At 41.0% G+C, this 27,826-nt stretch overlaps 2 pseudogenes; one reads left to right on the forward strand and one right to left on the reverse strand.

The window, feature by feature from the left end:
- Positions 1-4,786: 4,786 nt before the first annotated feature.
- Positions 4,787-5,432, reverse strand: LOC130859215 (protein lin-28 homolog A-like; annotated as a pseudogene).
- Positions 5,433-6,308: 876 nt separating this feature from the next.
- On the forward strand, positions 6,309-7,003 carry LOC130859216 (40S ribosomal protein S12-like; annotated as a pseudogene).
- Positions 7,004-27,826: the final 20,823 nt, after the last annotated feature.

Raw genomic sequence — 27,826 nt, forward strand, 5'->3', positions numbered from 1 at the left:
TTGAACAAAAAAGTCAAATAAAATAACGCACCAGAAGTCTAGAGGCCCTGTCTGTTTCCAGATGGGGGACACTTGGAATGACTGTTAACTTGGAACATTTCTGCCAACATTAGAAAGGAAAGTAAAAAAAAATCAACTTTAGAAAGGAGTGAATTTTAAAGATACATAAGAATAATAGTAAAGCACCTCAAAACTCAGAGTTAAATTAAGCAAAGCCCCTCTAAAGGATGAAGCCAGAGTCAGTAAGTGCAAACCCAGAATCAAAGCTCAGGAAGGGCTGGCTAATGAGCTTCCGGATTAAGTTCCAATCAAGACATTAGAGAATAGCTACCCTCAAAGCCTGGCAATTAGCATGTTTAATGCTGTGACAAAGACAATGACATTAACATATCGAAGGGAAGAAAGTGTTAACGGAGAATTCTCAGTGGTGGCGTGAATGAGGAAGACGAAGAAGAAGAACGTGGCCCCGTCAGTCCCTACCAATGACCAAGAAAGAGGTGCCCTCGCCAGAAGATTCCAGTCCTCTCCCTGGCTGGTGCTCTTCTCAGTGGGGGGAGGAATATATTTCAAGCACTCTTAGCTGAAGAACCCTTCATTAAGAAAATCTAATTCCCATTTGTTCGTACTTAATATTCACCAAGCAATCATGACTGTAGGTTGCATTTCCATCTGTTTGCCTCAGGGAGAAAATGTGAGATCCAAACACCACTTCATGAATGTTTAGTGCAAGTGGCACCTTGAAGCCTGGTGCTTCAGTTAAGGACGTCGTATACAGGCTGCTGAGCTGTGTGCCTGGGTCCCAAGCTGGGCTCTGCCACTTCCTTACCTGTGAGATCTTACTCAACCTTTATGTGTCTTAGTTTAAAGGGAATAAGTGATATCACTCACATGTGGAATTTAGTTTTAAAAAAAGATACCAATGAACTTACTTACAAAATAGAAACAGACCTACAGATATGGGAAAAAAAACTTACTGTTATCAAAGAGGAAATGTGGAGGGGAGGTGCTTGGGATGACACACACACATTACTATATGCAGGACAGATAACCAACGAGGACACAGGGAACTCTACACACTATTCTGTGATAACGTATACGAGAAGAAAATCTAAAAAAGAACGAATATATGTATCTATATATAACTGAATCACTTTGCTATACACCTGAAACTACCACAACATTGTAAATCAATTATACACCAATACAATTTTTTAAAAAATAATTGAACCTATGTATCTTTTAGGACTGTTGCGAGAAGTGATGAGATTTTAAAAAAATTTAAAGCAGTGCTTTTTGATGTTATCTCAATTTCTGTGAATTCAGTTGGCTTGAGTCAGTTGCCCAAGACTTCATTGTCTGAGGGCACTGAAACGGCTTTATACCTAGATACACAGGCTAAGAACCTATGCCTACCTCATGATAGAATCCTTGGAAATCACCTCTGGACAATACTGCCTTTCTGTTGTGGAGGAGAGTGGGGGTGGGGGTTATTTACCGGAGGCAAATTCCTACAACTTTATGACCAATAGAAAACACTGCTCCATGATATTCAGTTTAGGGGAAAGAAGGGAATTTCATCTGGCTGTGGGGCAGCTTCCCAGCCTCTTTACTTGCCTTTTCCCTCTGCCCTTCATCCTGGTGGGAAAAATCCAGACTCAAATGCCACAGAGCTGAAAGTCCTTGGAAAAAGTACACTCTGCACATGGAAGGTTTTATTCCTCAAATTGCTTTGCCCAGGGGCTCAGGCTCCAAGGCCAAAGTCCAGTTTTTAAGGAAGTCGACATTCAGAGGCGTGTCTGTCATCTGGTCTAACCTGCCCAGAGGCAGGAAGGAGTCTGTACGTGTTGCCAACCCTGAGATGGGAGCAGGGAAGCCAAAAACTAGGGCAGAATCTCAAAGTCTGGTTCAGAAAGTAAAAGTGGTGCTGGCTATGAACAAGTGTTCTGCGTCTGGTCCATACCGCAAGAGGCACCCAACTTGAGAGGAGCGAGAAGCAGCGGCTAAGGGTTACCCCTAGGGTAAAGTCATCCAGCACCACAGAGGTGATAAGATGCTCTTTGCTGTGTTGTGCTTTGAGTCCAAATTCATGCAACAACTTTTATTTTTTTTTAATTTTAATTTTAATTTTTTTTGACAGTTTCAGTACCAATAGGTCTTTATTCATTGTATTTTCCCAAGGAAAAGAAAGGGAGGGGAAAGGGTCAGCTTGTGTGTTACAAAATGATAACAAATGGGAAAGGAAGTACCTGGCACAACAAAATCAACCATCAAATAAACACTGCCCAGATGGGGTCACCAAAGCCCAAGGAGGGCTCAGTCTCCTGCAGATCAGGAATGAGGGGAAGGGATAAGGGAAAGAACAGACAGGTACATGCTTTTCTACCCCCCGCCCCCATAAATTCAAGATTTCACACAAAGCTTTGGTTTCTAGCAGTAAACATGGAGTTACATTCGTCCGTCTCCTATTAAACAATCTTGTGGCCACTTTGACATAAGTTTCTTGCACCTGCATAAAAGTTCCTGAGTGACTTGGATATACATTCATCTTTCCTTTCATGGTCTCCCATCCCCATTTTCTATGTGGAAGTCCCCCTCATTGTTTCTCTCTACCCTAGGATTAGAGATCAAAGTAGGTTTTAATCCATCCAAAGACAGCAGTCTGTTTGGCATGAATCACATCAAGGAATGGTCATGACTCAGGAGATTGGGAACAAGAGATGGAGTTCTTAGCTTCTTCAGGATTTTTGCACAAATCAGTTAATCGCAGACACCCCACAAATTAAATGTACAGGTGTATGGGCTATTTTGGGGGTGGGGGTGGGGTGTGGCACAAAGCAGGAAAGAGGAGGGGGTAGGAATCCAGTTTTTAGGACAGAAGGTCTTGTTCGAGATAGGAAATAGGGGAAAGGGAACACAAAAGAAAGTGTGGTTCAAGACCCCCCCACTTCAAGAAGAGGGGCTCCCGAGCTTATGTTTCAGATCTTTTTGCCTGGTGCAGAACCATTTGTCAAATATGCTTTGGCTATTTTTCTCAATATAAAAAGAAGTTGGTAAACAATAAAACCCCAAAAGAACATGGAGAAGACCAACACATTATATTTACACAAACTAGGCCACCTAGCAATCACCAAATCAGCTACTTGTGAAGTCCTACAAAGCCTGGACAAATACAATAACTAGAGGTGGGCAGCAACTGGGGGAGACAAGACCCCAGGATCAGACGCACATCACCCAATGCGTTCTATTGCATTTGCCCCGTTACAACACAGTGAGGTAGGTTTGCAGTGATCCCACAGCATGTAAATGAAACCCCCTTTTCTCCTTTAGTTACCATGACACTAATCACTGCTGCAGCAGGGCAGGACACTGGCTCTGAGAACCACAAAGAAGCCATCGCTGATGGTCTCTCTGGAAGCCAAGGAGGAAAAGCCCAGAACTGCTAAAGGTTAAGGATCTTGGCCTTGCTTCATATATCCATCCCTGGGCAGCTCAAGATGGGTACAGAGGCATCGTTCTTAAAACCTATCCTTACTGACTCACATTTTTTACAAACACGCACACAATATACCCTGTTGTGCATGGTAGGCCTAGCCCAATCTAATGAAGGATGGATCTGGTATGTAAAACGAGTCCTGTGCCCTGTGATTAGAGGTCTGGAACAGGAATCCTTTATCACACATACAGATGACCTTTGCCTAATTTTGGCTTCCCTTCTCAGCATCTTTTAGTTGGCCCAGCCTCTCCTAACCTCTCTGCACCACCTTTTCCTGTTCAGACCAATTTCCAATCTTTCAGTAGAAGGAGACCAAGTCATGGGGCAACCCAGTTAAAACCTAGTCTTCCATGAAACATTGAAGATGGAGGGGTTTCAAGAGGACACTATGGCAGAAAAGCCAGCTCTCATTGGCAAAAATGAGGTAGTTCAATAGGCTATAGACTCTAAATAGTTGTTCTCTCTGGTGATACAGCAACAAAAAGTATTCCTGCTGTGCAGACCCGGAGCTGCTGCCGACTTATCCCTGAGATTGCTCCCGTACCTGAGAACGCAGTGCAGGAATGAGGGCCTTAGATTAAAATACACAAAAACACAAAACCAGAATATTTATATTACGAAAAAAAGTTAAAATGCACAAGATACGTCATTCGCACACAGCTAGTGCAGTTGGCCTCCTGGAGAAAGTGGGACCCAAGGTACAGTCATCCAAAGGAGCAAATAAATAAAACTGTATTGGGATGGGAGTGAGCTCAGAAGCAGCAGGTCTGCAGCTGTTCCCCGAACCACCCCTTTTGCCTGTCATCACAACCCACTGCTTGGGACAGTTCTCAGCACCCTATCCCAAGAAGGGGTTATGAGGAGACAAGATGTGGAAAACCCTGCCTTACCCCTGAGATATTTCCTCCCACAGAATGCAGTGGCTTGTAGGTTGGGTCCATCAATCTGGTTTCATACTTCATCTTTTCATTCTGGCATGGGAAATATTATTCCATATCCTTCTTTGAGAGTAAAGCAACTTCCCTATCCAGGCCAGTTTTAAAAGCTGGAGATTCTAGGGGTGAAGACTCAGATAAAGTAGGCAGGGAGGGTTGGCCCCCAAAGCCCTCACGTGCACTTGGATAGAGCATGCTTGGAGTTCCTTAGCCTCACCCCTTCCCCCCACCAAGAGGGAAGAGGGGTGATGCTGTGGACCCTGACCTGAGATATATGGCAGTGCCAGCTGCCCCCCACCCACCCTGTCCCCACTTTCTCCACTCTGCAGATGGATGCCTGTTCTTCAAAACTTTCCGATCACAAAAGGCTAGCCCGCACCCACTGCAGCTCAGTTTGGGCCTCTGGGCGCACGGCAGGGCTGTGGATCTCCTCTTCCTCCTCCTGAAAGTAGGCCAGCTTTCCCTGGGAGCTGCGAGCTTGCTGGGCCTTCAGTGGACATGAGGCTACCATATGGTTGATGCTCTGGCAGAAGTGGCACTTCTTGGGCTGGGGTGGCCGTTTGCAATCCTTGGCATGATGGTCTAGACCTCCACAGTTGTAGCACCTATCTCCCTTTGATCTGCGTTTCCGTACGTTCTTCCCTTTGGGCCGCTTCTCACTCCCAATAAGAACACCCCACGAGGGCCAGTGACTCAGATAGATTCCAGGCCCTTGGCAGACTTCTTAAAGGTGAACTCCACGGTCTCACCCACCTTCAGGCTTCGGAAGCCCTCCATGTGCAGCTTACTCTGGTGCACAAAGACACCCACCGGGGGATGAGTGCGACCCCAGTGCGGGCGGTCATGAACAGGAAGCCGAATCCCATGCTCACGTTGAACCACTTACAGATGCTGGCACCGTGCAGGAGCTGTGGCTCCTCGGCCACCCGGGCCGCGTCCTCCTGCACCTCCTCCAGCGCCTTGGCGCAGCCACCTGCAAACTGCTGGTTTGACACAGAGCCCATGGCAGTCATCTGAGTCTGCGGCCCCGGGCCCCTGGTCGGGCGGCTGCTGGCCCCAGAGAAGTCCGGAGGCAAAGGGCCATGCAACAACTTTTAAAAAGCTAATGGTGTGCATCCACAGATGTACCTCCACGTCCACAAGTCTTCTGAACTCCTCTGAAGTGGAGCCATCAACCCACTCTCTCCAAACTTCCCACTAGAAGTTGCAAATCTACCAACAAAATCTATATTTGGGATGCTGTAAGCTCAACTTCCACAATGCTCTGTTTACCCCACCTGAACTCTGACTTTTGGGTAACACCATTGCTTTTCTTGAAAAAGTCTCCAACCAAATCACTCTGTATCCAGACTCAGCTCTCTGTTGCTTTTCCCAGACAATAATCTTGCCTTTGTGCAACTACCTTTGCCCTCTGAAAACCAGCCATCTGCTTTTTCCACCCTCTCTATGTTTCTGCAGCTGTTGTAAATTCACCTTAAACACCACGCCAGTCAGGGGCCTGGCAGGAGACAGGTGGTGCACTCACAGGGTTAATTGAAAAGTGTTAATGTAGGGACAACTTGCAGATGTGGACAGAGTGAAGGGAACCAACAAGGGATATGCTGAGAGATTAGCAAGCAAGAAGCCTACTGGCACAAGGCCTGATGATGCAAAAGGACAGGGAGGGTACCAGATCCTAGAGAGAGCCACAGCTGCAGCAAAGAGCTACAAGACAGCATCAGTGGCCACAGGAAAGGTAGCATAGCCACAGTCCAACATGCTTGGTTCTAGAGATGCACAAGGAGACAGACAGCAGGGAGAATGGATAGCCCCACTTCTCTCTTCTCCTATCCTCCAGTCTTTTGCTAGAGCCTCTTATTAGTCAAATTCAATTTGAAGCCATGGGCAAGGAGGCCTTAATGATGCAGGCCACGGAGGCTGGCTTCTCCTGGGGCAGGGAGTAGGGATGGCAGAGAATCTAGAAAGGCACAGAAAAATCCACATAAACACATCCCTCTACTGTTCTTTTACAATAATATTTATTGGGTCTTAGGAATCCCTTTCAGTAGGGGGTTCGTTATACAGGTGTTCTTTTCAAAATTTTATGTCTTTCAGCTCTTTCCCTGCCGCCACGGAGTCGCGCGGAGGCGGAGGCTCGGGTGCACTCAAGTTTCGGCTCCACCCGTAACCCACCGCCACGGCCGAGGAAGGCACTGCTGCTGGAGGTGTAATGGACGTTAATACTGCTCTGCAAGAGGTGCTGAAGACCGCCCTCAGCCACGATGGCCTAGCACGTGGAATTCGCGAAGCTGCCAAAGCCTCAGACAAGCGCCAAGCCCATCTCTGAGTGCTTGCATCCAACTGTGATGAGCCTCTGTATGCCAGGTTGGTGGAGGCCCTTTGTGCTGAGCACCAAATCAACCTGATTAAGGTTGATGACAACAAGAAACTAGGGGAAAGGGTAGGCCTCTGTAAAATTGACAGAGAGGGAAAACCCCGTAAAGCGGTTGGTTGCAGCTGTGTGGTGGTTAAGGATTCTGGCAAAGAGTCTCAGGCCAAGGATGTCATCGAGGAGTACTTCAAATGCAAGAATTGATCAAAAAACAAAAAACAAAAAACTGGGCTCTTGTTTCTTAAAAAAAAAAGTCTTTCATAGATTATAAATATTGTATGTATTTATGAGTTAATCATAAGAAAAATAAAAGGAAAAATATCTTTACCCTGATTATAAAAGCAATATATGTTCATGTAGAAAAATCTAAAAATACAGAGAAGTATGTGTAAGAAACTAAGAGTAACCCATAATGCTGTTACCCAAAGCTAACTACTATTAATATACTATAGTTGTGGGTTCTTCTTTTTATATTTAACAAGATATCATATTATGTATAATATTATGTATACATGATATTGAAATGATGACCCTCATATGTCAATCTGGTTATCTTCATAGAAGAAAGTCAGGAGTGGAATTGCTGATACAATGTACATTTCATAAACATTTCAGGACTCTATGCATATTGCCAGATCACACTCTATCAATAGTATATACGAATGCCCATCTCCCCAAGCCCTCAGCTCCTGAGGAGGGTCAGTCTAATATTTCACTTTGCTACAGTCAGGTAGAATAATTGTAATGAACTATGCAATAGCAGAGATATCAATAATGTGGCAGCAGGACAGAGAAAGACATGCTGCTTTTTGAAGAGAGGGTAGAGAGAAGGCAAGAGCACCTACGATTTCATTTCACATCTCTGGGACCAGGCACATCATCTAGCACAAAGAAAGTGCTCATTAAGATTCTTGAACAAAGAATTCCAAAGTTTCTAGCTTGTATACTGCTTGGTGAGGATGCTCTAAATGGAGAGAAAAGCAAAAATCCACCCTGGCTTATCCTGTAAACAGTCAGCCCTCCTAGATCTGGGAGCACTGAGTGAGCTTAAGTCAGTCCTGGGCAGCAGTGCTGAGTATAGATATTTGCCCAGGACCATTCTGGAACCACTGCACCCTGCTTTTATTTCCTTTGCTCTCCAGTTTCTCCTTCTCTAGCTCTTGGTGTCTGCATTTGGACCTCCCCCTGTGAGGATCATGGGTTTAGACAGCCCCTTTGGGCTTACATTGCAATTAAGCTCATGGGGTGGCTAGCCAAAACTACCTGAGCTTGAATCCCAGCTCTATCACTAACTAGTTGTGTGACCTTAGACCAGCTATTTAAATTTCTTGGACTTCAATTTCCTCACGTGCAAATGGGACTAGTCACTCAAAACAACACAAATTTATTATTTTACAGGCTGAAGGTCAGAAGTCTGAAATGATTCTTACAGGGCTAAAATCAAGGTATTAGCAGGGTTGCCTTCCTTCTGGAAATGCTAGGCAAAAATCCCTTCCTAGCCTTTTACAGCTTCTAGAGCCTGCTCACATTCCTGGGCTCATGGCTGCATCACTCCAACCTCTACTTCCATCTTCACATCCCCTTCCCTGACTCTGATCCTCTTGTCCCCCTCATAAGGTCACTCTGTGATTATATTGGACCCACTGAGATAATCCTTCATAATCTTCCCATCTCAAGATCCTTGACTTAATCATATCTGCAGAGTCTGTTTTGCCATGAAAGGTAACCCATTCACAGGTTCTGGGGATTAGGATATGGGCATCTTTAGGGAGTTGTTATTTTGTGTATCTCACCACATCATATGGTTGTTGTGAAATCGCTAATGACAGTTAATAAATGTGTTATCCATGAAAACTGCCTACCACAGTGCCCAACATATGAGAATCAGCCCATAAATGTCGCTGTAACTTTTACTAACCCTTTCCCTTTCTCCTTTCCTATTCCTCATGCTGGAGACGCTCTTAATTTGTTCATTTTACCCAAATCCTCCTCTTTCCTCTTTTCTGGGGAGAAATTTTACAAAGGAAAAGGGGGAATTGATGAGTTCTGTTTTGAATGTGTTGAGTTTGAAGTGCTGCAGGGCATGTGGATAGAAATGTTTAGTAGGCAACGGAGAAAATGGCTCAGGGGAGATTTGGGGGCTGGTTATAGGTTTTGAAATCACGGGTATAGTTGAATTCACAGGATTTTTTGTAACTGATGAGAGAAGGTGTACAAAAAAGAAGAGAGAAAGATGGAAGATGCATCCTGAAAAGAATCAACATTTCAAGAGACGGAAGGAGAGGATTCCACAAGGAATCTATGAACAAAGGGATAGAGAAAGAGGAAAAGTACAGGAAAAGGAAGGTGCTTCTAAGGCAAATGAAGAGAGGACTCCAATAAGGAGAGGTGCGGTAACAAACTCTAACAGAGACCAGCAAAGTGAGCACTGAACTTGGCAAGTAAGTTAGTAGTGGTCTTTTGAGGTAAAGTACCAGGTAAGCGGTAGATACATAAGCCAGATTTTAGTTGTCATACATGTTTGTTGCATGTTTCAACGAGTTGCAGGAGTGAGTGGCTGATGAGGAATGGAGAAAGTGAGGCTTCATAAAATGTGGCTGTTAAAGAAAAAGATGTGGTGCCAGCTTACGTGGTCATGGTCAAGGAAATATTTGTTTTAAGATGAAGAAGGTCCTGGTGAAAGAGCCAGTAGAAAAGCAGATGTTGTTGATACAAGCGTGAGGTGCTAATTCAGGGAGCAAATTCTTAGAGGAGTTGGGTGGAGGTTAGATTAAGCAAATAATGGGCAGGTAAGGACAGATAATGTGATAGGTAAATCTGAATATAAATGGAGAGGATTTTAGGGAAATTCCTGCCTGATTACTTCTATATTTTTCTGCGAGGTTGGAGGTAAGGTTGTCTCTTCAGAATGAGGATGCCAGCAGGAAGGGTAGGTGGCTTTGAGTTTGAAAGAGCTACTATTGTGAATAAAAATGTGAATCAACTAGGGTCACGTGAAGACTGCTTAGCACACCTAGGGACTTAGTGGAGTTCAAAAACTATACTTTTCCAATCGAGTCCATCAACATGGTTATACAGTTCTCTCCTAACAGCAATCTGAAGATTAGCAAGGTGGGTGGGAGAGAGCATTGGATGGGATCAGAGAATAGAGGATCTTGGCAAGAGTATAGTTAACACGGTTGACAATAGGATCCAGTTACTTCACCATCAGCATTCATTGGCCACGCATACCATTCCTGAATTTCCTCATTGTTGGTAGCCTTCAACTTCACCTGACCTCAGACACCTGGTCACTCATCCACACGCTGGAACTTCACTTCACTTAAAATTGTTCCCTTTTGAGGCTCTTAGTTTCTGAGATTCTCCTCTAATCATGATTCATACCCTTGCACCCCTCCTACTCTTTCTTTCCATTAAAATGTTCAGTTTGCTGTCACCTTGACCCTCAGTCTCTCAACCTCTCTTCTTTAAATAATATATACTTTCTTGCCAGCTTATACTCTGTGTTTAACATTTGCACAGTTCCAGTCTTTTATTTATATAAATACCAAGGAGAAATTGGCATCCTTTCTCCTCCTTGCATCTCCCTCATACAGAAAACACACAGTTGGGGGATGAATGTCTGGGCTGCAGCTCTTTGGGGAGGCTCATACTATTTGTAAAAATTCTGGTCCTAGAAGACTAGTTAAATTCTGAAGCAGTTCCCAGAGTTTGAGTCTGTTCTTGAGTGGGCTCACCTTGGGCCTTGGGGTGAGCAGGTGGAAATGAAACCCTGGTTCTGATTAAGAGCACACGGCCACTCATTTGCAGCCTTAGAATTCCTGAGGATTGACTTCTGCTTGACTAATTTTTATTCATGACTCTTTCCCATTGGGAGGAGCAAATCACCTTCCAGTAGCTGAAAAACAAGGTATTATTTCACTGGGACTGAGTACTAAGTTAACACAAGGGAATATGATTTACTGTGCACTACAGAGTATGAGAGCACGTTGAATACTAATCTGAAAAAAGAGAACTTGGTAAATTATTGACATTCGTTTGCAAAATCATTCAAACTAACCCAGCCTATGATTCTCAAATACTTAATTTTGTATGATAGAAAATGTTAGTCCTATATTGACAGTAATTTGGATTCTTAAGCGTGGACTTTCATAACTTATATAGAGAAGGAGGATGTTATAGAAAGTTAGACAAGGGTGAGTATGAATCTTGTTTCTTGGTATGACCATGCACAAGTTACTACATCTTTCTGGCTCTCTGTTTACTTACCTGTAAAATTATCTGTAAAGTGGGAATACGTAAACCTACTACATATGATTCTGGTTAGGATTAAATAAGACTGCGTTCTAAAGTGCCTAGCATGGTGCCTGGTAGTACTTCTGGTGGATTGTTTGCTGTTGACTCATCGACACCATCACAACTCCCTTCCAAGTCTGGGAACTGCATTTCCCAGGACGTCCTTCCAGGTGATTCTGGATTATAATGTGTCAGTGAGGATCAGACATGGCAGCATCCTCTGTGTGGCCCTTTGCAGACCTTAGAGACCCTGCATTGCAGTTTGTGGTTCTACTTTGGTGGCTAGATGCTCATGATTTGTAGACTCTCCTGAGAGCTCTGATTATACCATCCATGCTAGTGCTTCAGGGAAGTGGTTTGTGACTATCTCCTGAGCCTCCCAGTTGTAGGCTTCCAGCCCCTTTTTGCCCCAGCTTGGGTGGTTCTGTTTTCTCGGCCAATCCTCGAATGGCACAGTACCAAAATATCTCTATGGAAGCCATCCCTAAAGTTATACAACATAGGTTTGGAAATAATCTCATTGAAACATTGACTCTTTGCTTATTTTTTTAAAGTTATTTTAATTCTATCTCCCTACAATGTTCCAAACTTCTTTACTAATTTTGAAAGGCAGATTTTACACCCTGACAAAATGAGACTTGTATATTTATTTCTGAAAAACCTCAAACATAATAACTATTTTTAAAACTGGACTTTATTGGTATTTTATGAGCCTCTTCAATTAATCTGACAAATTGAAATTTACTACTATTACCATTACTAGTCTGTGTTATTATTTCAATCTGTTCCTCCCTTTATGATTTACTGAGGATGGATCTCCTTTTAAGAGGTTAACAATTAGTTTTTTTAATCTATTTCTCCTCAAATTACTCTGCTGCATATGTATGCCAAAGCTATAACTCATGAATGAGAGTTAATGATATGCTCACTCAATGTATTTTCTAATTGTGTGGGTAATTTTTTAGATGGATTTTGTTTAATACTGTGAATTAGTTATTTTTAGGAATGTTTGATCTTGTCCAATCTCCTGACTGGACAATCTAGAAAACTGGGCCAGAGAGGGTTTGGAATTGGGGTAGGCACAGGATAAAGGGGAGCTGAAGACTGTTTTCTAGGCTGAAGTGGAAAGCAAGTTGGAAAACTAAGGCTTCAGGAACAGGTGAAGAGCAAGATGATAATAGCTGATCTCTTATGTCTCAGCCCTTGTTCTATGCCTTTACCCATATTATTTGCTTAATTCTCAATACACGATCCTAGAAAGTATCCATTATTACTAAATCTCTGTATCAGTAAGTGTCCCAGCAGGATACAGAAAGCATGAGAAGGTATGATCCTGAAGACAATGTAGTGAAGAGGCTATATACAGGAATGTGGGCAGTGCTATCGGAAAGAATAGGGATGGCAAGATACCAGGGACTAGCAAAGGGTGAGCTGCCCTGGGACTGAAGGAGAAAGCGGAGGACCAGTGTTGCCAGAGCCAGCGATTGCTGGCACCACGGAGGAAGTGCCACAGCTAAAGCTGGTCTTGGAGGCCTGTGGTCACTGTCAGAGCTGCAGTGCTGAGAGGAAAGACAGCATTAAGAAATATTCCAACTTCTCTCTCTTCTGCATGGTGGTATCTTATTGGCTAGACCCAAATGAGTCTCACTGATGATATCTGTAGGGGGTTGGACTCCCAAGGCAGAAAAGAAAGGACTATGGGCTTTGTTGGTGGGTGAGGACTGAGTGGAGAATAACCAACACTATCCTCCATTTTACAGATGAGGAAATAGAGGCTCAAAGAGGTAAGTCCTTTTCTTAGGTCACCAGTGTTGGGGCCAGAACTCACACATTCTCACCCAGTTAATCTGAAACCACAGCCTCTGGAAGATTCTGCAGGGAAGTAGGTTATAGGGTAGGCACATGCTGAAATCCTCCAAATGAACTGTAGAAAAGTGATAGGATTCAGGTAGGGGAAGCCTGTGGCTAAAGTTGTAGCTGAATTCAAAAAGAAGAGCAGTTTCCTTTAGACAAACTTACTGAGAAATAATCCTTTTATATAAAGAATTCACTTCATTTGCAGGGAAGTGCATTTACACAGAAATTTTATAAAAGCTCTTGTGCTTATGCCTGCATGATGCCAAATATCTAGATGAAAAATAAAATTAATTAGATCCAAATTTTTGACAGCAAGCTATTTGAATATTTCAATGAATCCACAAGCCAATTCTTATAATAAGAACTAAGATTTGGATAAATCTTTGTAGTTTTAACAAAAACTTTCATATATGCATCTAATCCATGTAACAACCTTGCTTTCTGAACATTACGGTTCCAATTTTATAGATGAAGAAATGGAGGCTCAGAAAAAACAAATGACTTGTCTGACACCCAAGAGCTAGTCTATAGCAGATCCAGTTCTCAAAACTCCAATCTTCTGGCTGTAAGCCCCATGTTCTTTCTAATTCACCAATCAATTTCCCCAGCAAAGAGATATTGTAGGTTTTTAACAAATTGAAAACACAGAAAAACAAAATAATACTACTATTGCTCTTTGCCAGGGATCAAAATGAGAATGTAATAGCTGTATTTGTTTTTAACTTGGTATTTCCACATTTCCCAGCATTCAGCATCAAGCAAGGTAAGACCAGGAGAAACTGGAAACATAGTAGGGGTTTCTGTAGCGTCTAAAGGTATAAGGTGGACCCAGCTCCTATTAGCATGTTTGCAGACATCATACTCAACCCCAAGTTTGAGCAACAGCTCTGGCTGGTGCTATTAGTGAGCCAGGTCTCCTTTTCACCAGGGACGTTGGCTAAAATTCAAAGTTAAGTGTCAAGTATAGACTCCAGGGGAAAATGGATCCTTTCTCTCACAGGTAGCACAGAGACTGTCACATAGTAGGCTTTCAATGCATACCATTAAAATAAATGAATAAAATATTCTAGTTACATATCAACCACTAAACCAACATTTTACCAAGACATGGTCATTCACAAAGCAATCCAAGCACTTCAGAGTTTGTTCATTTACTCCTGGGGCCAATGAGATATGTACATAGAAGCACTTTGAAAGTGAAAAGTATTCCATGAGAGTAAGATGGTGTCACCACTGCTACTGTCATCAGCACTACTACTATCATATTTGTCCTCCTCATCCTTGTCAATATTTTTGCATCATCAGTGTCATTGCACAGAACTGCACAATCAAGTCAAATTTTTGAAAACCAGCTTATTGTAGTATATATTCTTTCCCTTCCCGAACTATTTTCCCATGCTCCTATGCTTTACATACTGCGTCAGCTTCATTGCCCTCTGGCTTCTTGTTGGGCTTAGCTAATGAGAGGGCCAGCAGGAGATTGGAGGGCAGGAGAAAGAGGTCAGGGTAATTATTTCTTCAGTTATTTTCTCCATGTCTTTCTCTGAGGTCATTCTAGTTTGGCCTGGTCTTTGTAACAAAGTGCACAACACAGTCTGCACCTGCACCGCTAGCAGACTTGTATCAGGTGGCCCTCTCTTGCAGATACAGATTTTTCCAACTTGAGCAACTCTTCCTACATCTTGCCTCTTTAGGCCTAGGCTGGTGATGACTTCCCACTCTTTGCCAGTTCCAGCATGCTTCACTATTCTTGTTGAGTCCCCTGAATCATGCCTATGCCTTCGTAGACAGTGCCTTAACCAAACTCTTTTCGTTGACCTCTGCTAAGTCCGTCATCTGTTTCCTGCTGGAAACTCGATGAATACAGACAACTCAACATTTCAGTGTTGAACGATAAAAATGAAATGATCTGAGAAGACACTTTTTGTCCCCATGCATCAGTGTCCTTCTTTTCCCTGTAAACATTCTGGCCACTTGTCACCCTTCCTGTAACATGGGACCACGGCTCATCTCCTCCTATGGCGCAGCCCACGCAGCCCATATCTCAGGGTCTGGCAGCTGCAGGAGACTCCAGTGACAGGGCACACACTTCAGCAGCTTGCCCTGAAATTATGAAAAACAACACAAGAAAGAAAATTACTTCATTTGTGTCACTACCAAGGTAATAGACAACACGGGAAGGGGACGAGTGCAGAGAGACAGGGCCACGGGGTGAAAAAGGGAGAGGGAAAAAATCAGCAGAAGGAGAAGAAAAAAGTGGAGGAGGCAGCAAGGCCATCCATAGACATTAAAATACAAGCCATTATAAACCAAAGGAAATCTGAAATCGAAAGCTAGATCATTACAAAAAGCACTTGCTGGAGGTACACTTACAGACTGTGTTGAACTGACAAGTACAGGAAGCCACAAAAGGGAGGATTTGGTTGAATTGGGCCATTATAGGAGCACAGGGTCAAGCAAGAAGATGCATTCTATTTGCTCAAGGCAGACACCAGATGTTTGATTCTTAATAGGTGATTAGACTCACTACTTGACTCATTTATATAAATTTTTCCGCTTCCCAAACAGATATTAACATCATGTAGACATAAATGGTAGCTGGGTATTTTTGCAAAATGAGCTGAAAACTATGAGAGGAAATAGCTGGGGTCTCTGCCTTTCAACTGCTACATCCTATTCTAGCTCTTCTGATGGAATACAAGGAAGAGTTCGATTTGCTCATGAGACCCCTAGGTGATCTATATTTAAAAGCACTTTCACCTGGAGCCGCACAGGAGGGAGTGCACTTCAGAGGCTGATGGCATGATTTAATTATGCTGATGTTTCCCTGTGTTCCTTCTGTTCCCTGAATGGTGTGTTAATACCCTGCCAGGTGGATGTACAGGAGGGATGGTGACTGTACAGGATAGAGTGGTTTCCCACAAGCATCCTTGCTGTATTTAGCAAAAGGGAAGATGGATGAGAGATTATAGAACACACTAAAAAATTATACCATGATGATTAAAGCTTAGGAAATTAAAAGGTAAAAAGTCTAGAGATCTGCTCTACTCTGAAGACTTTTGCTACCAGAGTTCCAGTCTTGGGTTTAGGGTTTCACATACATGTGAGCAAATGAAAAGTTTCAAATAACATTAAACATAGCTTGAGAGCAGGGAATCTAAATAGATACATTCCATATTTTTTCCCATCTTTTAAACATTTATCTTTAGAATGATGCATTTTTATTGTTTATTTCTCAGTTTTCTAGTGTCTAGTTTATTATGGTGCACATGCCTTTCTGGCTTGAATTGTGCCAATTAAAAAAATCTACACCAAAGGATGGGTCCCTATTTTTCAATATGGCTGTTCTTATATCACATACTCTTCCTGAGGTTTCTCTTCCTTTTGGAGCCAAGATGAAGTGTAAACATGTTAAGAGCATTTAATTCCAGCACATATATATTCTTCATTTGAAATTGGAATTGATTTCCATTTTGCGCTATTAAAATAAATGTACTATTCCCAGACATTTAAGGGCCTTATGGCTGCTTGATTTCTCTTCTATATCATCTTTAGTTCATCAACCAAACCATAGTTTCTCAATCATTTTAGGACAGAATCCATTTTTTTGTACATTGTTATGCATATGAAATCAGATGCCAGAGTGACACATTTTTCTATCTTTAAACTCCTCAGGGTCTGGGATGAAAGTAGAATTCTAAGGGAAATCTGTTTTTATAATAATGTTTTTGGTGGTTACCTTTAATCCTTTTATTTATTTTTAATTAAAAAAATTTTTTTTTATTTATATATTTATTGGCTGCGTTTGGTCTTTGTTGCTGTGTGACGGCTTTCTCTAGTTGAGGTGAGCGGGGGCTACTCTTTGTTACAGTTTGTGGGCTTCTCATTGTGTTGGCTTCTCTTGTTGCAGAGCACCGGCTCTAGGTGCTCTGGCTCAATAGTTGCTGCACATCGCTGCATGTGGGATCTTCCCAGACCAGGGATCAAACTGTGTCCCCTGCATTGGCAGGCGGATTCTTAAACCTGTGTCACCAAGGATGTCCTCTTTAATCCTTTCCATTTGAACTGCTGGAGCCATTTAATTCTTACCTGTAGAATCTTGGAACAACAATAACAAACATATACAAGATACTACAATACAGTGCAAATAGTATCAGTACTATAATAATGATACAAATAGCAGTTAACACTTATTGAAAGTTGTGACAGAGACTGCTAAGTGTTCTAAAGATCTATTTCCCTTTTCTTTCCATAAAATCTCCTGGTTTTCAATTGATGGCTGCCCAAAATAAAGATAACATTTTCCAGAGCCCATCCTGGATCAGTGAGTGACCTTGGGAAAGCCACTCAGCACAAAACAACAAGATGGAAAGTCCCTGAATCCCCAACACAGTGGAATGCCATTCAACCCCTGGTCCAACACCTGTGCACTTCTTGGACATTGGAGAAAAATAAAATTTATATTTAAAATCACCACTATTTGGGGGTATTTCAGTGATTTGCACCTTAACCTAATCCTAAATTTTATATGTGGTCCCCGTCGTGGACGCTTAGTTGATGCTTTACCTCTTTTAATTTTGATAACATCGCGAAGATATAAGTGTGATTATTTTCCTATGTAACAGCTGAGAATATCAAGGCTTAGAGGTGCTGAGTGATTTGCCCACCACCACATTGCTGTGGCATGAAACCAGTTCTGTCAGATTCTAGAGTCTGTGCTCTTAACTACTCTGTCTCTACAGGGTTAGAAGGCAAGCAGAGAATTGATGCCTCATTTTTATAGATAGTAGAGTCAAGGCTTAGAGAGTGAATGTCATCTGTCACAGGTCTCTCATCAAGTCAGTAGCAGAACTAGGACTGAAAACTAGGTCTTTTGATGTAAGTGCCCTTCATTCACTATGCTGCCTCTAGACCATACCACACCAGCTTTTGGGCCAAGGTCCTCCCCAGGCAGGGCTAATGTAAGCCTAGGAAACATTAACACAGTGACAACCATTCTCCTGGCATGCTCTGGCTTGCCACTAGCCGCACCATCTGCCTTGCTTCTCCTTTGATCAACCTTTGTCACATCTGTAGTAACTAAGCCCCAACTTTCCCCTCCAACATGTGCCTGGGGCTTGTCCAGTGGTTCAGCATTTCCCTCTAGGACCAGCGGTCCCATGGTTGAATCCCTTATTCTCTGACTTTTGTTGGGCATCCATCCCTACTTACCATGCCTGGTGCTGGATGCCACTGTGCCCTCATCTCTTTACTGACTCCCAGCCTGCTACTTAGTGCTGCGTTGTTCTGCTCCTGACATAGATAGGATGAGGGTTTGGGGGAAGATAAAGAAGAGAACTGACAACACCAGCTATGGCAGTGTTACTATGCTTATGTAATTTTATTTCCCAGCCCTCCAGTGCATTAATGAGATAATGATAGGGTGAGCTTATCATTTATTGCCCAAATTGGGACCCTTTTGAGAGAACAATAGGAAACTAGAATATATGGTCACTTGTGGTGATGATGATGATGGTAATGATGATGGGGATGATGGTGATGATGATGATGGTAATGATGATGGGGATGATGGTGATGATGATGATGGTGATGATGATGGTGCTGATGATGATGGTGATGATGATGATGGTGATGATGGTGGTGATGATGGTGATGATGGTGGTGATGATGGTGATGATGGTGATGATGCTACATAACATTGGTTACATTTTGCCATATGCCAGGCACTGTTCTCAGTGCTGTACATGCATGGTCCCATTTGATCCTCACAACAACCTCATAAGGAGGCACCTTATTAGTCCTAGTTGGCAGGTAAGGAAGCTCAGGTACCCTTGCCTAAGGTCACCCGGCTAGCTAATGGGAGAGCCAGAGTTTGAGCTCAGGCAGCCTGAACCAAGTCTTTACTCTTAGCCACACCTCACACCCCTATACAGGAGCTCTCAGTTAATTCTCACAGCAGCTCTAGGGGACAGTCTACTCTTTTCATTTTTCCTACGCTATTTTGAAAAAAATGTGAAGCTTATACAGAAGTCATAAAATAATAGTACAGTGAACACTTGTATACCCTTACCTACATTCACCAGTTAAAATTTTGCGACATTTGCTTTCTCTCCCTCCATGTGCATGTACATGTGTGTTTAATTTTTCCATCTGGAAACAAAGGAAAGAAAATTACAAACATCATTCCACTTTACCCATAAATACTTCAGCATGTATCTCCTAAGAATAAGCATCATCTCCTAAATAGCCACAATATGATTATCATACTCAGGAAATTTAATCGTGATACAATCATGTTACCTAATAGGCAGACCATGTATATTTAAATTTCCTCAATCATCCTAATAATGTCCTCTATAGCTATACTTTTTTATCTTGGATTTAATCAAAATCATGCATTGCATTTAGTTGTCATTTAGAAATTCTCCTCTGGAGATTCTAATATACAGACAAAAAGAAAGAAAGAAAGAAACAGACAGCTTGTGCATCAGACACTGTTGATGCCCTGCTCATGTCCCCATGGCTCCCCTGAAGCTGCAATGTTACCTGCAGCAGCCGTGGACATTTTCTGTGCAAAGACAGCTTCTTGCCTCATGTGTCCATTGTCTCAGGCTCTCAGTCTTGGGGCTTTCTCTTGCTCAGCCTGTGAGTAGGGCATCCTGGAAGAGCTGAGTACTTCATCCTCCTCCCCCTGCAGGGACAACTCTTGGCCTGTGAAGTTCACCATATGATCTAGCAATTCCACTTTTGGGTATATTCCCAGAGGAAATGAAAACAGGATATTGAAGGATATATGCCATGTTTTTATTGCAGCATGACTCATAATAGCCAAGATATAGAAATGAGCCGAGTGTCCACAGATGAATGAATGGATAAAGTGCTGTATACTTATACCATGGAATATTACTCAGCCATGAGAAAGAAGAAAATCCTGCCATTTGTGACGATATGGTTGGACCTTAGGAGGCAGGTCAAGCAGAGAAAGAGAAATACTGTATAATATCACTTATATGTGGAATCTGAAAAAACTAAACTCATAAAAACAGCGAGTAAAATTGTGGTTACTGGAGGCTGGGGGATGGGAGAATAGGAGAGATATTGTTTAAGGGCACAAACTTGCAATGAGTAGACAAATACATCCTGGAGAACTAATGCACAGTATACCGAATATAGACAACAATCTTGTATTCTAATCAGCAAACTTGCTAAGAAACTGGATCTTATTCCTACCACAAAAAAGAAATAATAATTACCTGATAAGAGTGTTAACTATTCTAGAATGGCAATGATGTTACCATATATAAATATATCAAATGTATAGAAATGTATCAAATCTACATGCTGTAACCTTACATTTATACAATGTTATGTGTCAAATGTATTTCAATATTAAAGTGTTTTAATGAAGTTTACACATTGGTGCATGAGTGACCCAGCTTCCTCTTCCTTTGGTGGGACAACTCTGAGGCTGATTCTTCATGCTACTTAATGGAAGCTAAACCCCAGTTCCACCAGCAGTAACATGTCCATTTGCACATTCTGGGGGAACTTATTTTCCTTTCCTGTCCCTCTCCTCACTTGTGCTTCTTGGGATTACCTTCCAAATAAACTACCTGTTCCCAAGTCCTTATTTGAGGGCCTACTTTGTGGGGAACCCAAACTAAGTTGTCCACCATCATGCAGCTAACTGGTGGCAAAGCCAGGATTTGGACCCAGGCAGCCTAGCTGCAGAGCTGATGCTCTTAATCCCTAAACCAAACATCATTTTACACACAAAGAAACTTCCCTAGAAGGGATAAATCACTTGCCTCAGGTCTAACAGTCAATAAATTAGGGCTGAAATGGAAATGCAAACTCGTATTTGACTTATTCCCCAAACTCTTAACAATAACACTATATACACTCAGTGGAGCCTCAAAAATATAGGACTTGACCATAAGGACAGCAGAGACTAGATTGTGTCCCCTCTTCAAATACTGAATTATAAAATTAATTTTTTTCTTTATTAGAGATTTTCTTTATTATAATCTGTAAATCTACAAATAGTCATCAAACCATGATTGAGCTCCAAGGGCTGTGCTGGGTACAGGGGTAGTCTTTAATCCCTACCTGCAAGGAGATTACAGTTTAGTGGTTGTAATTTATTATTGTAGTTACTCAATAACATTAATAACAACTTCTCTCTCTCTCTCTCTCTCTCTCACACACACACACACAGTACCTCTGACTCTCAGTAAGAAGGTTTTGTCATTCCCTTTTCTTTTCCCCTCAGAATCCCCATAAATGCTCTTGTTGTGGCACTTCTCACACTTCATTGTAGTTGCCTGTTTGTAGATCTGTCTTCCACTAGATTCTGAGTTCAGCAACATGCAAGATTCTGTTTTATCTGCAGCACCCAGCTCTGGCCTTAGCAAAACGCTAATAATTTATCGATTTCTTTCATATGGCCAGGGACCGTGCTAAGCACATTAAGTGCGTTGCCTCATTTAATCTGCAGAACAATCCTATGAGGCAGCATCTATTATTGGGTTCATTTTACATATTCTTTCATAGAGGCTCAAGGAGGCTCAACAACCCCCCTCAGGGCACACAGCTAATAAATGGAGAGCTGGGATTCAATCCTGGAATTCAGTGTGACCCGTTGCTCCTTTCCACACTGTGTGGCCCTGTAGCTGAGCTCTTCTAAAACCAGAGATCACTGAAAAGGGTTCTGATCACTTTAAAATTGTGCAAAGTATCGCTGCTGCCAAGCCTCTCAATATGGGCTGCACCCCACAGCAGATGAGACAGCTGCCTTGTCTCAATTAACCTTTACTGAGATCGAGTTGGTTGACATTAGCTCCCTAAGCACCTCTTCAATCACTCATTCATTCGTTCATGCATTCATGGGTTTTCATTTCAAATCGCTCCTTTGTGAACCAGGTTGGGAAATTCTCATTTTCACACATCACCTATTTTGATGGATTCTGCTCGGTTATTTTCTGTTTTCGTGATTGACCAGCAGCCGTTTATACATTTTTCCAACCATCATCTCCTTTGCAGCAGTGGGCCTTTGACCTGTGATTGCTTTCAAGGAGGTATATTACCAGTAGTTGTTTTTTGACTGTGGTTCCCTGGTAGCTTCAGTTTTCAAATGAAATTGAAATGAAATTGAACAAGATAAATCTTTGTCACTTTTGAATCTGTGAAATCTTGGTATATGTATGTGTGTGTGTGTATATATATGTATATAGTATTTAAACACATACTAGTGTTAGGTATATATACAATTTACACATAACTTAGATTACACGTATATATATTTATCATTTAGATTTTAAGTGTATATATTTTATTTATATGTGTATATAATCTGGATTTTATATATATGTATACACACACACATACACACACACACACATATATATATATATATTTTTAGATAGGTGGTCTGTACTTTGTGCCAAACTGCGTGAAGGTGCCAAACTTTCAGCACCTTCATTAGTACTGATGAGGAAGTTGCTAGCTATTGACTTGAGGGGTGGAAGTTCCAGGAGCAGACATTCCCTGTGGAGTGGCCAAGATGGTTTTTGTAAATAAAGTTTTATTGGAACACAACCACAGCATTCATTTATGTATTATCTATAGTTGCTTTTGTGCTACATTGGCAAAGTTGAGAAGTTACATGAGACCATATGATCTGCAAAACCTAAAATAACTTACTATCTGGTTCTTTACAGGAAAAGTTTGGAATAGAGAAAAGTGCACAGTTATAAGATCTCTGTTCAAACCCTGTCTCTGCCACTTAATAACTAAGAGTATTTGGGCAAATCATAATCTTTCTGAACTCTGGTTTTCTGATCTATTAAATTATGTTAATAATTAATAAGGAAATACAATGAAAATTCTTCATAATCTGAAAACTTTTATCCAACTGTTAACTTGTGGGGAAAGTAGCATTGGTAACTATATCAGTTAGCTATTGCTGCATAACAAACTATCCCAAGAACCAGAGTGGCAAGTTTTTTTTCACAAGTTTTCAGTTTGGCTGAATGTTGGCTAATCACAACTGGGCTCAGCTGAGTGCATTTTCTGGTCTCTCCTGGACTCAGTCACACACTTTGTGGCTGATTGAAGGGTGGTTTTGCTGTTCTTGCTTCTCATCCTCTTCCCGAGACAAGTGGATTAGCATAGGCAATGTCTTCTCATAGTGATGGCAGAAGCACAAAGAGCAAGCCCAATGGTGTAAGCATTTTGGCGGATGCTCATTCACCATTACTGCTAGTATTACACTGGTGAGAAAGTGCACATAGTCAGGTAAGGAGCAGGGGTTTATGCCCTAGCCACAGCAGAGGCCACTGCAAAGTCACAGGGCAAAGGGTGTAGATTCAGGGAGTAGTGAAGCCTTGAGGTTATCAAGGCAATATACTAAAAGTATTGTTTGAAGAAATGAGCATTCTCAAAACGTGATGGTGAGAGTGAAAACTGGTACTTGTTTGGACAGATATTTGACAGCACATAAGAAAACCATTCTATGTGTGTGTAGCTTTTGGCTTAGCTAACACATTTCTAAGAATTTATCCCACGTGAATTAATCATGGATGTATCTAAAGATTTATCATTAAGGATGCTTACTAAAACATTGTTGATAAGGGTAAAAAACTTAGGGTAAAAACAAATATTCAAAAATGGAGGCATGGTAAATAAATTATGGCCCATCCACATTATGGAAAAATATGGAGTTATTAAAAATGAGGGTAAAGAAAAATAATGCTAACAAAAAATATACATGATATATTGCTGAGTGAAAAAGGTCATAAAATTTAGCTTCTATAAAATATTCATGTTTTGTTAAAAATGTGTATGTATATATGTATAGATAAGAGAATGCATATATACTAAACATTAACAGTGGTGATATCTGAAAAATAAGATTAGTAATGAATTTTTATTTTCTTATTAGTAATTTTTTGAATAGTTTAAAATTTTCAGCATGATCATCTATTACTTTTGTAATAGAAAACTGTTTTACACAAAGTAGCATAAAGTAAATTATCCTTTTAAAAAATATGGGAAAGAAGTAAGGTAGCAGCAATCATCATATATGCCATGGGTTGCTGCTTCTTGCTTTCCATTTTTTCTTTGTCCTCCCGGAGGCATTGTAAGATAATGTGCACTTCACCTATTGATTGAAAATGCGTTTTATTTCAAATGAGTAACTTGTTGGATAGGAATCATTTGTGGCTATGTAGCCGTGCATCAATTGTACTGCCCTTGTTTAAGTTATTTATTGCGAATTAGAAATATGATTATTCTGTCTCTGCCTAAACATTTTTTACATATATGATTCTCTTGCCACTTGCAAAAGCCTATGTTTTAACTTTGAAACACCTACAAGAAGGCAAATTGCAATAGTATTATCAGTTTTTGTAATATAAAAGTATTGAAAAATAATATAATTGCCACATTTGACATATTAGATGAATTAGAAAACTAGATTTAGACTACACACATGACTCATCTACATCCTTTCCCTTAAGTCTTTGGTCTACTCTTATATTCATGCTGTTGTGAAGGTTTATACTGTAGAGAGGAAGCTTCCCTCTCCGTAGCTATCCTTGGTCCATAGAAATGTGTCTACAAAGCATTAAGGCTATTCTCAAATGAAGACCACTCATGAATGTTTAGGGATGTAATATGGCTCTAGATAAGGTGTTAGGAATACCTGGAAGAATAAAGCAATGCCACCGGCCTTAGACATATAGGCTACCTATTTCAGAACAAAATAATAACAAAAATAATAATATAAGCATTATAGGTATCATATGCTTGACAAAAAAAAAAAAAAAGGCATAGCCACAAACACTGAAAAACATGCAGTTCATATGTTCAAGTTCTGCCCCCAGAAAACATATCCCTCTAACATTAATGTGTTTGTTTTCTTCAATAGCTTTAGTGCACACTGAAAATTACAAAAATGTGCTTGAAGTTTATGTGATAATCACAAGCTGCTTAATAGCAAACGGGAACGGATAAATAAGTGGTGGTATCATGATACAAAAGAATGCTACATACGATGAACATGAACAAACTGGATCCACAGGTACCAATATGAATGAGTCTCACAAAAATTATGTTTAACGAAAAAGCAAGTTACAGAAGTATACCTATAGTACACTTAAAATATTTCATTTCTACAAGGCTTAAAAATAATGTGAAAAATAATAGTAAATATTACGTATCTATAGATACACACACATGTTATCTATACACTAGTTGTTCACCATCTGTCTGCATGTTAGCTGGGTATTAGGAATGATAAATTCCAAACTGAGCAGAGGAGTTGTTGCTGAGTGAGTAAAGGGCGAGTGCATTTGGGAGGAGTTCAAATGTATTGACAATATAATTCTTTAGTTGGATGGTGAATGAGATGGAATTTATTATATTATTTTAATAGCTTTTTATGTGTCTCAAATATGTTGTGATAAAATAAAAACATAAATGCTCTGGAAGGCCCTGGTAGATGCCCCTAGATCTAAGTGTGATCTATAAGAAAGAAAATATTTTCATCAATAGTAGATAAAATGTTGACAAATAGATTGAAAGGAATTTACAGCAGTGCATTAAGGTAAAATGCATTAAGGTAAGAACTTGAACACAGTTTTTAAGAACATGAACTCAGTGTGACTATGTAGGCCGAAGATGGTTTGTCCATCTAGGAACCTCTTTATGCTGACACCAAGATTTGTATTGAAGGTCCTGAATTTCAAGAACTGCTAACTGAATATTGGGGAAAGTTTCCACTCCCGAGAATTCAGTGCTGTTAATCTTCTGCCACATTTGTGCTGGGTCCATTAGACCATTTCAGGTCTTGTCTGTTTTTATTACTTGTTATATTTCTAGTAAAGTTAAAGCTTTTAACACTGCTTGGGTGCCTATGAAGTTGATGAATTCCTCCACTGCTGATGGTGTCTCATGCTGATCCTCTAATGGGTGCATTGAAATATAATCTGCTGGGTTATTTTCTTTCCCTGGCCCATGCACAATTTTATAATCATAACCATGTAGATATTGTAAACACCATCACTCAGAGCACATTGTCACTGTGAACTGTGAACTGCCAAATATTGTCCTGAGTGCCTGATGATCTGTTACCACAGTAAATGCAGAGCCATAAATGAATAAGAGACAGTATATGAAAACTGGGAGCATTGGCCAGCCTCAGTTAAACCTCTAAAGGAGACCTGGACCCTCTTAAAATTGGTCTTGCATAGAAGAAAGTCGGAGCACTTTCACCTGGGTTGGAATACAAACTATATTTTCATAGATTCAAGAAAGCCTTCATAAATCTGGTGGCAGAGTCTTTCTTTTTAACTGCTAGGTAATGGCCTATAAGTTTGGATACTGAAAAGCATGCAAGAGTTATTACCTTCATTTCCATTTGTCAAGTGGCTGGGAACACACAAAATTATTTTACAATGCTTAGCATTACAATGGCCTGCCGGCCAACGTGGCAGTGTAAAAGCCAGATTTCTGACTGGGTCCCAAATTCTAATTTCTGGAGGAACTGAGATGGTCTTGGTCTTGGTATCTCAGCTTCTCCAGCTGTAAAATGGAGATAATGATAGTTTCTGTGTCTTGAGATGTTGTAAGGATTAATTCATGTTCAGAAGGAACTTTGAAAATGGATATCGTTCTATGAAAGTAAGGAAAACAAGTTATAGGATATCTATATTTTGATTTTTCTTTTTGATACTGTAAAGTTCAAATACCAGTTTATTTTATTCTATGCTATTGCTTCCATTTTTTTTTTCTTCATATAAAAAGAAAAAGAGCACTAAACTTACTCTACCAAGTGTTCCATATAGCTTAGGGATTATAGCAGCTCTTATGTCTCTTAATGAATGCTGAAGATAATGGAATACTTGCCACTTCCAAAAAAATCACTTTATTTATGCTACTCTTTGATGTGTTTAAAGAACATCGATGACTTTTCTACTCTTTCAAAGATAATTGTTTTTCAGCAAAACATGTAAAGGACACAAGATTTAATCAAATATGACTTGGTGTACACAAGATTTACTTAGTATGTAAAGTCAATGTGTATTGTTTTGTCTGACTCTGATCCCTTTTATCTTGTGTCCCCATCTTAATTACCAGGTTTCTGTCTTATTTCGTCATGCCTGACACCCCAGCTGTAGAGATAGAGGGTCTCACACTCTCGTACCAATAACCTTCTGTTGCACATGGCAAGGTAGTCTTTTGTTCAAACCACAATGTTCTGTCCTTTCAGCATTTTTAACAATTAACTGAATGAAGAAATAAGAGCAGTTTAGGGAACGTCTACTATATTCCAGATGCTGTAGTAAATATTTTAAATATTTCATCTTATTTAACTGCCCTGATAGCCCAACGATGTGTGTCCTCTATTTCCCTTTCGCAGATGAGGAAAGAGGTCCAGAGTGGTTAATAACTTTCCTAAGGTCTTACAGAGCTAGTAAGTGGCAGACGCAGGACTCCAACCCAAGCCTGTTCGGTGATCTTTTGACTCCTCTTTTCCTTTTGTTCAGTTTGCAAATAAATCCCCATGGCAGTTTGGAGTATGCCCACAATTCTTTGACGCTTCTCCCTTTAAAAGGTGGAGATAATTCTCTCCATACTATTCGGCAGAAGTGTCTGTGTGGCTTCCAAGACACATCAAAGGCATTGCAGCCTCCTTTTAGCTTTTTTTCTTGGTTCAGTCACTCTGGGGAAGCCAGCCGGCAAGTGGGAGGACTTTCCCTTAGCCCTATGGAGAGGTCCAAGTGGCCTGAGGACTCCGGCCAATAACTAGCACCAATTGATTTGTCATGTAAGTAAGCCACCTTGGACGTGGATCCTCTAGCCCAGCGAGGT

The sequence above is a fragment of the Hippopotamus amphibius genome, chromosome 8 (genome assembly GCF_030028045.1).
Source record: "Hippopotamus amphibius kiboko isolate mHipAmp2 chromosome 8, mHipAmp2.hap2, whole genome shotgun sequence".
Taxonomy (NCBI): domain Eukaryota; kingdom Metazoa; phylum Chordata; class Mammalia; order Artiodactyla; family Hippopotamidae; genus Hippopotamus; species Hippopotamus amphibius.